The following is a 15,416-nucleotide window of genomic DNA, read 5'->3' on the forward strand; positions in this document are numbered from 1 at the left end:
CTGGGAGTAACCCAGAGGTGCTGTCACCTTGGGGGATTTGCCACGACAGCTAGGAGGGGATTTAATGCATTTCTGGGGGCTTTGGTGAATTGGTGCTGGCCAGAGCTGGGATCCTGCTTATCCACAGAGCGTGGACACGCTGTGCAAGCTCCTTCCACCCTGCCCCGGACCACTGGGGACCCCTTGTGGGCTTGGGGAGCAGCTTGACCTGTGGCCTCCTCAATACTTGGGCTAATGAGTGGCACAGAGGCTGTGTGGTGGGGCTGGACCCTGGGGCATGGTGCTCATGTCCCCCTTTAGCGGTGACAGGTTGCTGAGCCTGCTACAGACAGGCCTAAGGGCATGTGGGTGTTTAGCTCATGCAGGAGATGCTCATGCTTGGAGCTCCAGAGGTTCCCACCTTGATCCCTGCTGGCTATGACCTACCCATGATACAAATCCAGGGCGTTTGCCCTGCTGCGGCTTGGGCAGGCGGGCTGCTCCCTGCAGCAGCTGTTCCTTTGTGTTGCTGCCATCCTGGGCTGGAGCGGAGCTGGTACCTGGTGACCGGTGCTTCAGCCAGACAGTAATGAGAGCGGGTCCCAGCTGGGGGCGCGGGGGTGGGCGGGTGGGTAATTCTCCATTGTTCCTAATGTGTGAGGGGGTCTCCATTGCCCTCAAGGGGAGGGAGTTGCTATGAGCTCAACGGTTCTGAACAGCCGGCCCAAACGTTCCAGGTCCATGCACAGGGGGCATGTGTCCAGCTTCATGTGTGTAGGACCTACAGTAACAGATGTTTTTGTTTTCATTTCCCATTAGCCTGAATCAAAGAGAGATTTGGGGCTTGGGGGTGGGGGGAAGAAAGAAGGATATTGGGAGATGGGGTGGGGGGAGATTGGTCAGGCCAGGCTGGGGCTTGTGGAGGCAACAGACACTTGGTTAGGGCCCTGTCCTGTGAGGTGTTGAGCACCTGCCGCTCCCAATGGCTTCAGTGGGAGTTGAGGGCACTCGGTGCCTGGCCGAATCAAGCTCCTGCTGCTGCCCAAAGTGGTGGGGCGAGCAGAGGGGAGATGATGGAGTTGCCTGGAGCTTCCCCACAGCTCTGCTGATACCCCACAATCCTGACCCACAGCCCCCCCCATCTCAGCCCTGGGCTCCCCCCGCCACAGCTCTGCTGATACCCCACAATCCTGACCCACAGCCCCCACCACAATCCCAGCCCTGGGCTCCCCCTGGACAGCTCTGCTGATACCCCACAATCCTGACCCACAGCCCCCGCCCACAATCCCAGCCCTGGGCTCCCCCTGCGCAGCTCTGCTGATACCCCACAATCCTGATCGTGGCCCTCGCACAATCCCAGCCCTAGGCACACCCCCCCCAGCTCTGCTGATACCCCACAATCCTGACCCACAGCCCCTCCCCCCCACAATCCCAGCCCTGGGCTCCCCCGCCAGAGCTCTGCTGATACCCCACAATCCTGACCCACAGCCCCCCCCCCCCACAATCCCAGCCCTGGGCTCCCCCGCCACAGCTCTGCTGATACCCCACAATCCTGACCCACAGCCCCACCCCCCCACAATCCCAGCCCTGGGCTCCCCCGCCAGAGCTCTGCTGATACCCCACAATCCTGACCCTGAGCGGGCCGGGGGACAATTGTCCCAGGGCCCTGTGATGGGGGGGAACATCTGTAACAGCTGTGTAAATAAAGTGAAATGGGGGCATGAGCCAGTGAACGTGATGTACGGGGGAGGGGGGCAGATTTCTCTTGATGGGCCTGGCAGCAGGGCAGCAGAGGTGGAAACGGGGTGGAGCTTGGGGGGTGTTTATGGGTGGGTGTGGGGAGCGGTGCAGGGTGGGCCCTAGGTGTACAGAAGCCTGTCACCACGGCGACCTGGTCCGTGTGGGATGCGGGGACCCCTGTCCCCATGCTGCATTAGTCTATCACCACCCCCAGCCCAGCCCTGGCTATGGCTTAGACCCCTAAGTCTGGGGGGCCCCAGCTGTCAGGCTGGATGTGGGGGGCACGCTGGGATTCCTGACTGGCCCGTGCCCGGTGATCGCCATTCCCAGCCGGTGCCGTGCCACCAAGGACCCGTTCCCTGAGGCCTTGGCATTTCCCTGGGCCCGTATTCCTGGGCCTCCTCCAACGGCCATTGGCTGCGCCGGGGAGGCTGGGAATTGGGGACTGGGGCGGGGAGGTGGTGGGGGGACAGAGCCATAAATCCAGCCAGGGCCTAATCGCTGCCATAAATAACCACCTGAAATAGCCATTAAGGGGGTCGGAGGTCAGGTTGGCATGACAACCGCTGGCTGGCGCGTCCGGCGCGGAGGAAAGTGGGGCGGAACCGCCAGGGCTTGTTAAAAGATAGGAAGGGGGCGGCAGCGGGGCTGGGGGGGGGGTGTCTGATGAATTTCCTGGCTGCTGGAGGGGGGATGATGCAGCCTGAGCTGTGCGCTCAGCACCTTCACCCGGCAGAAATACGAGCTGCCCAGGCTCCCGGCCTTTCTTCTCTGCCCCTGGACCGGCGCTGCCTAATGGAGCTGTCAGGCCCGGAGCGCGGGTGACGCACGGCTCCCCTGGCAGGGCCGGCTCCCGAACAAGCTGGATTAGTGTCTCCTCAGTGCTAAGCTCTGAAGTTAGGGCCTCCCTGGCTGCCGGGCTTTGCCAGGCTCTGGGCTAAAAGGGATGCGTGGGGGCGGCATGCACGTGTGGGTGTGGGCTTAGAGGGTTAGCCACGCAGTGTGTGTGCATGCACAAGTGTCTGACCCTAGTGTGTCGGCCAGGCTTGTGTACAATGCATGTGTGTGTGCACTGTGCGGGCACGCTCAGGGTGTGTATGCACGTGTGGAAGCATGAGCGTACCCAGTGTGTGCAATGCACGTTTGCGAGCGTGTAATGTAGGTGCATGTGTGTGCACACGTGTATATATTGCAGGCGTGCACAGGGTGGGCCATGCACATGCGTGCAATGGATGTGTGTGCAGTGGCAGGGTTTGTGCACACAGGGCGAGCTACAGCAGCTCTCAGGACTGCTCCAAATTGTACCTTGCTGCAGTGACCCCTGCAGAGCCATGCAGGGGCTCAGAATAGCCAGAGCGCAGCCCCCACCAGCCCTCCGATCACTCTGATCAGAAAAGGGGTGAGAGAGGGTCTCTTGGCTGAAGAAGCACCTGGCTGATTCCTTCCACCGCTGACTTCAGTTGAATGGAACCACCAGTGCTCAGCCAGGGTCCAACCCCACCCTGGGTGCCAGGGAACGCAGGCCGGGCACGAGGAAATGCTCCAGCTGTATCCAGCAATATTTCCAGCTTGAAACCAGAGTGAAGGGCTTGGAGCAGGACAGGCTGAGGAGCGGAGAGGGGCCCCCCGGCGGAGCTGAGGGTTGTCTGGTGGGAGCCGGATCGTGCAAGCGCCACGTCCAGACAGGCCTCGTGTGGCAACGCACCCTCACACAACGAGGGCAGGGAAAGACTGGGTCCAGCCACATGTTCCCTCCCCCGCTTCATAAGCAAACGGGAAAGACTCCTCCCCCAGCAAAGCCAGCGGGTGGTTGGCTGGATACAACAGGCCCCGCCCAGGAGACCTCCTTTTGTGCTTTCCTGCCACTTCCTTTTACCCTATCCCGGGATCAGCTGCCCATCCCTCAGCCCTGAATGATCCCGCAGGTGATCCTGGACTCTGCTGTGATCTATGGGCCCAAGGGGGGGCTGGGTTCAGCTGGCCTCCATTCTGGCCTCCCCAGCTTGTCTTCGCCACCTTCGTGTTCTTTTAAGCATCAGTCTGTGTAACTGTAATTTCCTAGACATTTGTGAAAGAGAAAACTAAAAACATTGGCCTGCGTGGAGCCGTCCTGACCCCCCGGATGGAGCCACAAACCATCCGGTCCGCTTGAGCTGAAGGAGTGTAACTGATAGCGGTAGTAGGTTGTTATCCTCCATGCACCTTGCTGCCAGGTGGCAGAGGCATGCCGGGAATCAGGAAGGGTGGCTCTGAAATAGAGCAGGCTGTATGGACGGTGCGGCCAGGCACATAGCTTTGCCACAGCCGCTCTGAAAATCACTGTGGGTACGTAGATGAAGGCTAGGGCTGCTAGATCTGCGACCTGGCTTCTGTTCCAAGCTCTGACGCCGGGCATCCTCTCCTTTACCCCATCTCTGTGATGTAGGGAATTATACTTGCCTGCCTCCTGGGAGGTGAGGGGGGAGGTTTGGTGCAATCATAAGTGCTGTTTGTCATGACCCGGTCTTGTGGGGAGCCCCAGAACATGCTCAGTGCAGCTGGCCTGTTCAGAGAATTTAGCAGCAGGCTTTTAATGAGCATGTACAAATGGTGACGTTCAAAGGCTCATAGCCTGGGCAAACCTGGATGGATTTTCACAGGGACAACAAAAGGCACTTGACCCCAGAGCTAGTCCCTGGCCAGATTTCCACTCTCTGCTCCAACATTGGCCAAACTGCCTATTTTTCCATATTCTCGTTCGCAACAACAGCTGAACCGTTTTGGCCGAAACTTTCCCCAGACGTTCAGCCCGAGGCTGAGAGCACGCGTGGGACATTTCGGCCGGGCTGGATAACATTCTGACAAGGTTCTAATAAGCAGTGGAAGACAGGGGCTTAGAGTGGAAAGCGTCAGGTGACCTTCTGTTGCTTATAACTTTGCCAGGCTTTAACCAAGCACGTTCTCAGCTTTCAGGTGCCACTTCCCAGGCTGCTGACAATATAGGGAATGACTTATCGTCTGTCAGCAGCAGTAACTTCTGATTTCTGGATCTGGGGCAAAGGAGCAGCTCAATCTGCATCTGCTGGAGCCCGGGAATACAGTATATTTCCTCCTTTGGTTTAATTACAGCACTTCCCTGCACTGTGCGAAACCCAGGGCTCTGTTTTATGAATTGAATCCAAGTATGCATGAAAAGTGTAATTGAATGAAGCTGGTAGGGGGTCCGGCTAAGTGCCTGGTGTCTGTACTTGCTACAATGGCCCTCTGTGCCCAAGGATAGCGCTGGGTTTTGCCCGCCGCTGGGCTGAGAAGCAGCAGCTGTTTAAAGATTCCATCGAGACACGGCCCCATCTATACTAGAGGCAAAGGGACTGTGATGCAACGGATGAACGCCAGAGCGTGCAGCCCTTGCTGTGAACACACTGCACTCCGGGGCCCTTGGTGAGCATTGGCTGGAGCGCCTGCCCCAGGGATCTGGCTGAATCGCTGCTGCTAGCAGGGGGTTTTGACACGTCCATGGTTCGCCCGACTCCTGACTTTGTCCCACAATGCACTGCTTTGCATTTGGAAACTACCCAAAAGCCCCTGCTTGTGGGGCACTTTGGGACAGGAGTCCCAGAATGCCCTGCCGACTGAGCATGATGATGGCAAAGTGGGTCTGTTGGAACCAGCATGGCTGCATGGGACCCGTCAATCTCAGGGCAGTAATACCCAGGCACTAGACTCCTCCAGGTGCCTTGCTTCCCCAGCCTGGTATGCCAGTGTGCCAGCCCCACCCACGGTGCCCCCACCCCATGGAAGAAGTAGATGGCTTGGCAGCTGCTTTTCTGCCTGTTAAACCTACAAGCCAATGGCTTTGTCAGGCACCTGGTGCACTGTGCGCGTGGGGCATTGACCCGGAGAGGGGCAGAACTGCTTTGCATGCCTGTGTGGATTCATCGCCTCCTGCTCCCATCCGCCAGTCTCGCCAGCTGGCGGAGATGGGACCAAATTGCAAAGTCCAGATCCAGGAAAAAAAAAACCTAAATCAAACCAAAGGGATCTGGGTCTGGGTTGGGCAGGTTCTGACCTGGGTCCAAACTGCTCCAGGAGCTGGGCCCATTTTCCTACCCGCAGCCCAGGAAAGACAGGACGCAGGTGTGATCAAAATTCAGCTGTTGGAGGCTGCTCGACATGGCCAAACCCTGCGCTCCCCTTATCTAGCCCCCAGACTGATTCACACAGCCGCCACTTGAGGCCTCCCTAAATCCCGGCTCGGATCCTGCAGCCAGGGAAGGGACTGCCCCCCGCCCCCTCTCTCTCTATCTGTCTCCCATAATCTCTTGACATCTTTTCAAATCCAATTACTAGATTAATTGACTCGCAAAGAGAATGCGGGATGCAAAGGAGCCACCCAGATTTATTCCTTAGTAGCCCGTCGAGAGCCAGCGCCGAAACATGCCTTTTGCCAGAGAGATTTACTGTTTCCCTAATACAGCGACGGTTCAAATCTGTGATTAATAATGTTTTTCTCCAATGCTCATAATTTAATTCCTCCCCCCTCCCCCTCCTTTATCAGTGGAAACAGAAACTAGCCCCTCATCATCTTCCGTTACAAATATTAAAGCCGGAGCCGAGGGGTGACTGATTGGTGCCTCCTTGGGAAATGTTTCCTTTAAATCATCGGGAAATTAACATAACAATAAGCAGCTCGCTTGCATTAAAATTTAAATGCCTGCATATTGTTTTGAAACGCTCCAGCGCGGCACGTGAACGGCGCCCGCAACCGACATACGCTCCCGCTCTCGCCGAGCCCATAACTCAGCCTTCGCAGGCTGTGCGGAGCCTGGCGGGGTCTGTCAGCCAGCTGTGGTGTGGGTGGCGGGCGGAGGGCCGTTCTGCAGGCCTCGAGGTGCTCTCAGGAGGTTGGTTGGCCCTCCGGCTTGGAGGCTGCCACGGTGTTAGTGGGGATAGGAGGAGGGGAGATGGTTGCCATGCTGGAGTTCGGCTGCTCTGTGCAGTAACTGTGTGGGCAGAGTGCTTCAGGGGGTAGGGTGTGGGACTGGGACTCAGGAGACGTGGGTTCCATTCCTGGCTCTGCCCATCATCTTCCCCTTCTCTGTGCCTCTCCCAGTCACTGGCTATTTAGAAGATGAGCCCTTTGGGGCAGGGTTTGCCTCTTGCCCTGTGTCCGTCCCGTACCTGCCTGCAACAGGGCCCCGATGGCAGTTGGGGTCTCTGGGGCATGGCAGCTCTGCAAAGAAAACCTGGGTCAACTGACCGGGGCTCAGGGTGGTGCCCGGTCTTTGAGACCCTCCTCTCTTTCTGTGTTTTTGAGCCTGAACGTCTTACAGCCTGAGTCAACTGGGCCGGGCTCTGAGACTTGGCACTGCGGCAGGTCTTTTCTTCCTGTATCCTGGGTCGTGCTGATATATAATGTCCAGTTGCACCTTTCTCCCAAGGCTCTCTGTGCGCTCATTGAGCTCCCCTGTGTGGGAAATGCAGCTGTCTCTGGGGTGGATCAGCGTCACCCAGCCCTTTGGGAAAGGAAGTGAATAACCATTCGAATAAGATTCATGGGCTGGCACCATGTACGTGCACATGAAAAAACCCACCACAATATCCGACTTGATTACTCAAGGCACCCAGGGCTGGGATAGCAGGAGGTGCTGTGGCTAGGGAATGAGAGGCGTTGGCAGAGCTGTGGTGAGAGGAGCCCGCAGTCAATGGGATGCAGCTGCCCAGGATCTGGGGGGAAGGGGGCACAAAGAAGGGAATTTGACCCCAGTTGACATATATTCCTACAAGCCCCTGGGAGAAGCAGCCCAGATGCAGGGGGAGGGCCGTACCCCAGCATAGGGGTGCCAGACTGGGTCAGACCAGGAGTCCCTCTATCTAGCACAGGCATGTATCTGGGCCTCATTACTGTAGTATCCTCACTGTATTTACCCTCACAACCCCCCTGAAAGGCTGGGCAGTGCTGTTATCCCCATTGCACAGATTGGGCAACTGAGGCCCAGCGAGACCATGTGACTTGCCCACGGTCACACACGGAGCCTGTGGCATAGCAGCAAATTGAACTGAGGTGTCCTGAGACCTAGGCTAGAGTCTTGCCTATGGGGCCACCCATCCTCTGTCTCTGGTGAGCACCAGCAGCATCACAGGGTGATGGAAGGCTCATCCCAGTGGACAATGATGGAACAAGCTTCCTCGGGGGAAGTTCATCCCAACCCCCATCCGTTAGAGATTGGCTCCTGCCCTCCTGCTGGAGAGTTTCAATCCCTTCAAAGCTCACAGATGTGACCCTGGATGCTCTTATTTCCCATAGACATCTCTGATCCTCCTCTGACCCTGGCAGGCTCTTGGCCCCAGTGAGATCTTGTGGCTGTGAGTTCCACAGGCTGACTTTGCAGTGTGTAAACATCAGTGGTGCGCTTGGCGTGACAGCAAGTTATCGCCGCCTTAACGGTGCTGCGTAGATGGGCTGGGCAGACTTCAATTTGTTCTAGTTTCGCCGTATACGATCAATGTTTATTTTTAAGCATTTTTCATTTTTTATCCATTTAAATTTTCACAGTTGCAGGAAATTATGGGCGGGGGGGTTAGACAATGTGGAGGGAGGCAGACAATAATTATTGAATGACAGGAGACGCTGAGATTCAAAAGGCTAAAGCTTTATAACCATTAAAACGCAAATTGTTAACATCACACGTCAAAATATCCCGAGTAAATACCCTTAAATCAAACTCGGCTGTGTTCTCAGGCAGCATTCGTCTTACTTTGCCTAGCTGTACGGTTTGATTATTACTGATGGAAATGGGTTTTGTCGGTTTGTGTGTGTCTGGCAAAATCGATATTGACCGACATTTACCGATAAGAATCTAAACTATGCAAGTTCGTCCTTAGGGGACCGAAGACTCTAGTTTCCACTGAGGCGGTGCCAGGAGCAAGGTGGGTGTGTGGGCGGCGGTGTCAGAAACTGGAGAGAGGACCCTGAAAGAAGAGGAGGAGAACCTCTGCGCTAGGATTGCTTCCTGGGCTGCAGGCCGGACATCCTACACTCGACAAAGCTGAATCACTCCCAGGTATCCATTCCGAAGGTGGGATCAGTGGGGCTAGAAACCCAGGAGCTTCTGCATCAGTGTCTCTCACTGGGGAGGGAGCAGGGGTTCTGTGAGCTGGTAGCAGCAGCAGGCTATTACCCTCATATGTGGCTGCTAGAGAGAGCCGGGACACACTTAGAGCGAATCAAGCCCACGTACCCCTGGGCTGGCAGGTTCCCCCTGGATGATTTCCTGGGACAGATTCACTGGTCTTCCAAGGTTCTCACTGAATCCTGTCTGGAAGTGAAGAACCCTCTTGCATCTTGGTTTGTTAGACGCTGACCCCAGAGCTGGTGGCACCGAGACCTCGGTGTCCCTGACCCATCGCAGACTCGTGTGTCGGTGACTCAGCTGCCTCATCATTGCTGGGGGAAGCTGGAAAATTGGGCAGCTAGGGAGAGGGAGCTGGGATTAGCTGGGAGCTGTCTTCTTACTATGTGTTTACACAGGGCCTGTCAGAAGGCACGGTCCAGTAGATCGGGTGCTGTACTAATACCCACGAGATGCAGATTCAAGTCCCTGCTTAGTCACTGACTTTGGGGGAAGTCACTTAATCTGCTCTTTGCCTCAGTTTCCCCATCTGTAAAATGGGACTGATTCTTTCCTACCTGCTATTGATGTTTGGAGGCAAAAATCCAGCACGCCACACCTCTGGGTTTGTCACCCCCGAGTGTTAAGAAAATCACAAGATCCAGGTAGAAAATCATGAGATTGTTGGAAGGGGTCTGTTTTATTTGCCTTCTCCTTTTTTACCCTTTGGGGTCACATCTCCAAGCTTTTCTCTGCAACCACCCAGGCTAGAAATGTGCCTCTTCTTTAAAAATGAAAGCTGAGATTCTCACATGACTCCAGGAGCTAGGAATTTAAGAGAAACACCAAATACTGGGAGACTTTCAATAAATTCATGTGAGTTGGCAACCCTGTTTAAGTACCTAGGTCATAATAATACCCGGCTCTTGTTAGTGCTTTATAGCTGTAGATGTCAAAACACTTTAGAAAGGCGCTCAAGATCATTATCCCCATTTTCTAGCTGGGGAAACGACTTGCCCAAGTGTCTGAGCTGGGAACAGAATCCAGGTTTCTGAGTCCTAGCCCAGGGTTCTAGCCACTGGACCACACTGCCTGTTGGTCAGGCTTTGGGGAAAAGAAGAGGCTTTTTTTTTTTTTTTAATGGACAATTTCCAGCTTCTCATTGGAAAATTGTTTCCTGACCAAAAAAACCACCACAACAACAAACCACCAAAAATATCTGCGGAGAAAGCTCTGTGAACATTTTTGTTTAATCGAAAAGCCCCAATTTTCCTTAGAAAAAGTGTTTTGACGGAACATTTTTGACTAGCCCCTGTAATAGACAGATCTTGGTATAGCAGGAATGTCTCTGCTAAGAATCAGAGGGGTAGCCGTGTTAGTCTGGTTCTGTAGAAGCAGCAAAGAATCCTGTGGCACCTTATAGACTAACAGACTACTAAGAATATCAGGGTTGGAAGGGACCTCAGGAGGTCATCTAGTCCAACCCCCTGCTCAAAGCAGGAACAATCCCCAGATTTTTACCCCAGTTCCCCAAATGGTCCCCTCAAGGATTGAACTCACAACCCTGGCTTTAGCAGGCCAATACTCAAACCACTGAGGGGTGGGGGAAGGGTAGCCCAGTGGTTACTGCGCTAGCCTGGGACTTGGGCGAGCTGGGTTCGATTTCCTTCTCTGCCACAGGCTGCCGGGGTGAATTGCTTAGTCAGTCTGCAGCCCAGCCCCCCCGGCTGTACAACTGGGACCGTACCGGAGGAGCTCTGGGACTGGCAGCCTCGATAAAGCATCCCCTTTAGAGTCCCCCAGCCCCGCGCTGCGCGGGGGACCCAGGCACATTTAGGAGTCGTGGACCGGGGCTGGTTGTGCAGGGGGGGCAGCCGGCTGCATAGGGCAGACTTGGCATTGCCGGCTTCACAGCCTGCTCCAGCAGAACCCGCCCTTCCCCTGAGAGCAGCAGGGGCCTCAGCCACGCTTCTCCCCGGCAGCCTGCATGTGCCCTCTGGGAGAAGGATTCTCCAGGACCCTTTGTCGTTGCCCCTACCCCGGCCCCTGGCACCTCTGTAAGTTACTGGCTAAGCCCCGCTGTGATTCGGCAAGGTGTGTGCCTCCTGGGCTGGGAGGCTGGGCCTAGGGGAGCGTGTGCTGCCCTCTGCTGGAGGAAGCGCCAGGTCGACGTGGGTGGGTGTGGTCATGTCACCCTCTAGTGGTGGCAGCCTGCAGGGCATAAAAAACCCTACTGATGGCGAATCATAGGGCTGGTGCATCTGGAAAAGAAGGTCCGTGGTGATGACTGGGGCTGAATATGGCAAGTGGATGCTTATGGGGTCCTGTGGACTCCCCTGTGGATGCTTTACTTTCTGCTGCAATGGGTGCGTCTCAGGACCTGGCCTGGCCGAGGTGCCTTCTACCTGTCAGAACTGCCCCATTTAAGCAGGTGTTACCCAGCTCGACGCTACAGCAGGACTCCGGCGTACAGCCCTACCCTGCAGGTCCCTAGTTCCTGCAGGCTGTGCCTGCTGCACGGCTGCTTTAAACCGCAAGCCCAAGCCATGTGAATTGCTACCCCCGCCCTGCAGCCCCTGGCGAGATCAGGCAGTCAGAGAGCGCGTTGCCAGAGCAACCGGCCTCCTACATTTCCATCCTGCGGGTTGCAGTTGTAGGGGCTGAGGAAAGGGTCAGGACTCCTGGGTTCTCTCCCCTGCTCTTCCACCAATTTGCTGTACGACCTTGGGCGGGCTGCTTAGGGGCTTTGTGTTTTGTGCCCCAAAATAAGAGACTGCGGCGAAGAGGCGGTGGGTGGGTGTGTTTGTGTGTGTGTCACGCTGTGCCTCAGTTTCCCTGCTCATAGGCTGCATCACAGGCAAGCCAAATTCATTAACGCCCACAAAGCATCTGGCGCACCAGTGACCGAGCCGGCCCAGCGGACGGCAAACAGAACCCTCCATCGCCAGCCACCCCGCCGTCCTCATCCAACAGCTCCCGACGCCGGGGGTTGCCATCCTCCCGCCTTGCCCACCGGCCCCGCACTCCTCCTCCCCACCCCCGCCGGCCTTATTCCGCAGCCCCAGCTCGACTGCGCAAACTATCCAGACTTAAAGCCAATCAATTTCCAACGAGTAGCAGAGTTTGACGGGAAATTCATTCCAACTGGGGGCCTTGATTTATCTTTCAAATATACGGACAAGCGAGAGCATGATGGAGCCCATTAAAATGTTGGAAGATTGTTTTTATGATTGAAGTCTGTATTCCACCCGCCATAAAGAAAGGGAGCGCGGCGTCATTAGCATTTCCATGATGTTATATTTCTGCCTGTCTCGGGCCAATAACTCATCTTTACGGCCTGTCCCCATTGCTGGCTCTTTGATACAATGAGTATGGAGTTAAGCAAAACTACAACGGGAAGGAGATTCCAGAGAGTCACTGCCCTTCACGCAGGGTTCTCCTCCTCTCCCGGAGACATTTTTCAGGACGCTGAAGGAGCACATATGCGAGGAGTCATTCTTTCTCCCGTCCGATTTTTCATTTCTTTCCCGGCCCCCTCTCCCCATTCCCTGCCCTCCTCTCTGCTCACCCACCCGGCTAAATGAAACTTAGCTCGCCGGTTCACCCCCCCGCCATCCAATCGCCCGCCCTTCGCTGCGGCTTTTCAGGGTCTCTGGATTATTACTGCCACTGCACAGAGAAAAGTTTTTTTGTGGGTTTTTTTTTTTTAATGCAATGACCTTCTTTTCTGCCCTTCCGCCGAGCCAGGGGGAAAATACACAGCAGGGAAAGCAGCATTGCAGGCAGCTCCGGCTCGAAGTCCCTGTGGCGGGTGGAGGGAAAGTCCAACCCTTCCCATCCCCCTGGTGAGAGGTTGTGGGGCACTCCAGGGTTAATAGTTTCGGGTGGGTTTGTCACAGAGGGAGTGTCGCCCGCTGGTGAGGACTGGGGGGCCAGAGAGGCAGGACGCCTGGGTTCTGCTCCTGGTTCGACCCCTGATTCACTGTGTGACCTTGGGCCAGATACGCGCTGCGCCTCAGTTTCACCTCCTGCAGGATGCTCTTAATGGTGTCGACCTCACAAGGTGTTTGAGAGTCTCAGGCGTGAGGACTCATTACCCGAGCGAGCAAACGGGTCCTGGCAGTGATTTAAAGGCGACCCCCTTGACGCCATCCCATGAAACGCTGTGTGTGTGTGTGTGTGTCTAGGTGTGTGTAATGTCCTGTGACTGGGTGAGGTGTGTGTGTCTGTGGAGTGTGTGTGCACCTGTGGGGTGTGCCTGTGTGTTGGGGGGGTGTATGGGGGGTGGGGAGAGTGTGTGTGTTTTTGTCTGTGTGTGTGAGTGGAGTTGTGGGGTGTGTGTGATATACGTGTGTGTGGTTTATGTGACATATGTATATTGGTAGCTGCGTGGTGTCTATACCAGTAAGGAAGGGGGTTGTGTACCAGTATGTGTGTGTGGCATGTATACTGCTATACGTGTGTGTGTAGCAGTGGGAGTGTAGTGTGTATACCAGTATGTATCTATAGGTATGTGTGTGTGCGCATGTTGTGTGGTGTGTTGTGTGCGGTGAGTGTATATTGTGTGCAGTGTGCGTGCTGTGTGCAGTGTGTGTGTTTGTTGTATTCAGTGTGTGTGTGTTGTGCGGTGGGTGGGTGTGTTGTGTGTTGTATGCAGTGTGTGTGAGTGTATTCAGTGCTGTGCGGTGCGGTGAGTGGGTGTGTTGTGTGCAGTGTGGGTTGTGTGCAACGTATGTGTGCTGAATGCAGTGTGTGTGTTGTGTGCAATGTGTGTTGTGCAGTGGGTGTGTTGTGTGCAGTGTCTTTGCTGTGTGAAGAGTGTGTGTGTTGTGAGCAATGTATGGATGCCGTGTGCAGTGTGTTGGTGTGTGTGTTGTGTGCAATGTGTCTGTGTGTTGTGTGGTGGGTTGTGTGTTGTGTGCAGTGTGTGCGTTCCATCCCTGCCTCGTTCCAGCCTTTCCAGGGCCTTAAAACCAGCGAGCGGCTCAGGGACGCGAAGAGCAAGTCGAAAGCGCCCGGACTTTTCTGGCTGGCGCTCGCATGCTGAATGTTAAACAGCTCCCCGGAGCCGGCTCTGCCGCCTGGCACCTTCGCCTGCAGCCACGGCCACTTCGGGGCAGGACGGGCGGTACTGGCAGCATGTTGTCTGGCTCTTTGGCATTTGACCATGCCCCTGTGTGTGTGTGTGTGTGTGTGTTTGGGTGCCAGGCCTCTGTGTGTGTGTGTGTGTGTGTGTGTGTGATGCTTACCATACTCCTGTGTGTGTGTGTGCTATGCCCATACCAGGGTGTGTGTGTGTGTGTGTGTTTGTGCCATGCCTTTGTGTGTGTGTGTGGTGCTTACCATGTCCTGGTGTGTGTCTAAGCTGTGCCCATACTGGTGTATGTGTGTGCTATGCCTATGCCGTGTGTGTAGTAATGTGTATATGTAACATGCCCATGTGTGGGCCATGCCCTTGTGTATGTATGTGCACCATGGCCGTGTGTGTTTGTGCGGGCTTTGCCCAGGTCTGTGTGTGTTTGTGTGTTGTGATCATATCTGCGCCTATAAGTGTGTGTGTGTGTTCTGTGCCCGTACCTCTGTGTGTGTGTGTGTGTGTGCACGCTATGCCCATACCTGTGTGTGTTGTGTACCATGCCCTGGTGTGCATCTGTGCTTTGCCCACGCCTGCGTGTGTGGATGCATGTCCGCGCCTTCCCCCCTGTCTTTCGCTCTCCCTGTCTCCTGCCTATTTGAACGATCCCCGGATTTATGGCGCCCCGTCTCCCTGCGCTGCTTTCCCTCCAGCCGTCCTTTAGCCGGACACAGCTGATAACGCCGCCGGCCGCCAGCGCTCGGGGTCTGCCTTCTGTCAGCCGGGACGGAGCAATGGCAGGCTGGCGGGCCCCAGGTGGAGGGGAAAGCCGAGATGGGCCTGGGGGCAGAGGGGAGGGAGGTTACGATTGCTCCCCTGGGAGAGGTTTAATGCTAGGTGCTAAAATAGATAAGTTGCAGTTGGAAGGCATTTGTTTTACACATAAATTAGCCGCCGCATTAGATAAACCCGCTGCAGCTGGGCCGGGGGGATGGGGGACCTCTGCAGAAGGGCGAAGCAACGCGCAAACACGAAGGAATGCGCAGCCGGGGCTGGAAGAGAAAAGCAGGTGGCTGGGACACAAAGGACAGGTTGCTGGGCTTAAGGGGCCGAACCGGTAGGGGAGGAGAGGGGGGCGAGCCCCCGCCAGTGCCTGCACACGGGCCTCAGCCAGAAATGGGGCAGGTTGTTAAGCAAGCCCCCTGCTAGGCTGGCACTGCAGGCGCCGCTGGAATAGGGTGGCTGGTGAGGGGACCAGCTGGAGACCTGGGTTTGAGGCCCCGGCTGTGCAGCAGGCAGTGGCTTGAGCCTTGGCCTGGGACTCAGCCCACCTGGATTCTAGTTCCAGTGCTGCTGTGTGACTTTAGGCCTCAGTTTCCCCATCTGTAAAATGGGGGTAGTGGCACTGACCTCCTTTGTGAAGTGCTTTGAGATCCGTCGGTGACCAGAGCTAGGGGTGATATTACCAGCGTGTGACCTTGGGCAAGTCGCTGAGGCCCATAACTTCAAAGCTATGGAGGCACCTAATTCCC

Source organism: Mauremys mutica, chromosome 20, assembly GCF_020497125.1.
Source record: "Mauremys mutica isolate MM-2020 ecotype Southern chromosome 20, ASM2049712v1, whole genome shotgun sequence".
In the NCBI taxonomy this organism is placed as follows: Eukaryota; Metazoa; Chordata; order Testudines; family Geoemydidae; genus Mauremys; species Mauremys mutica.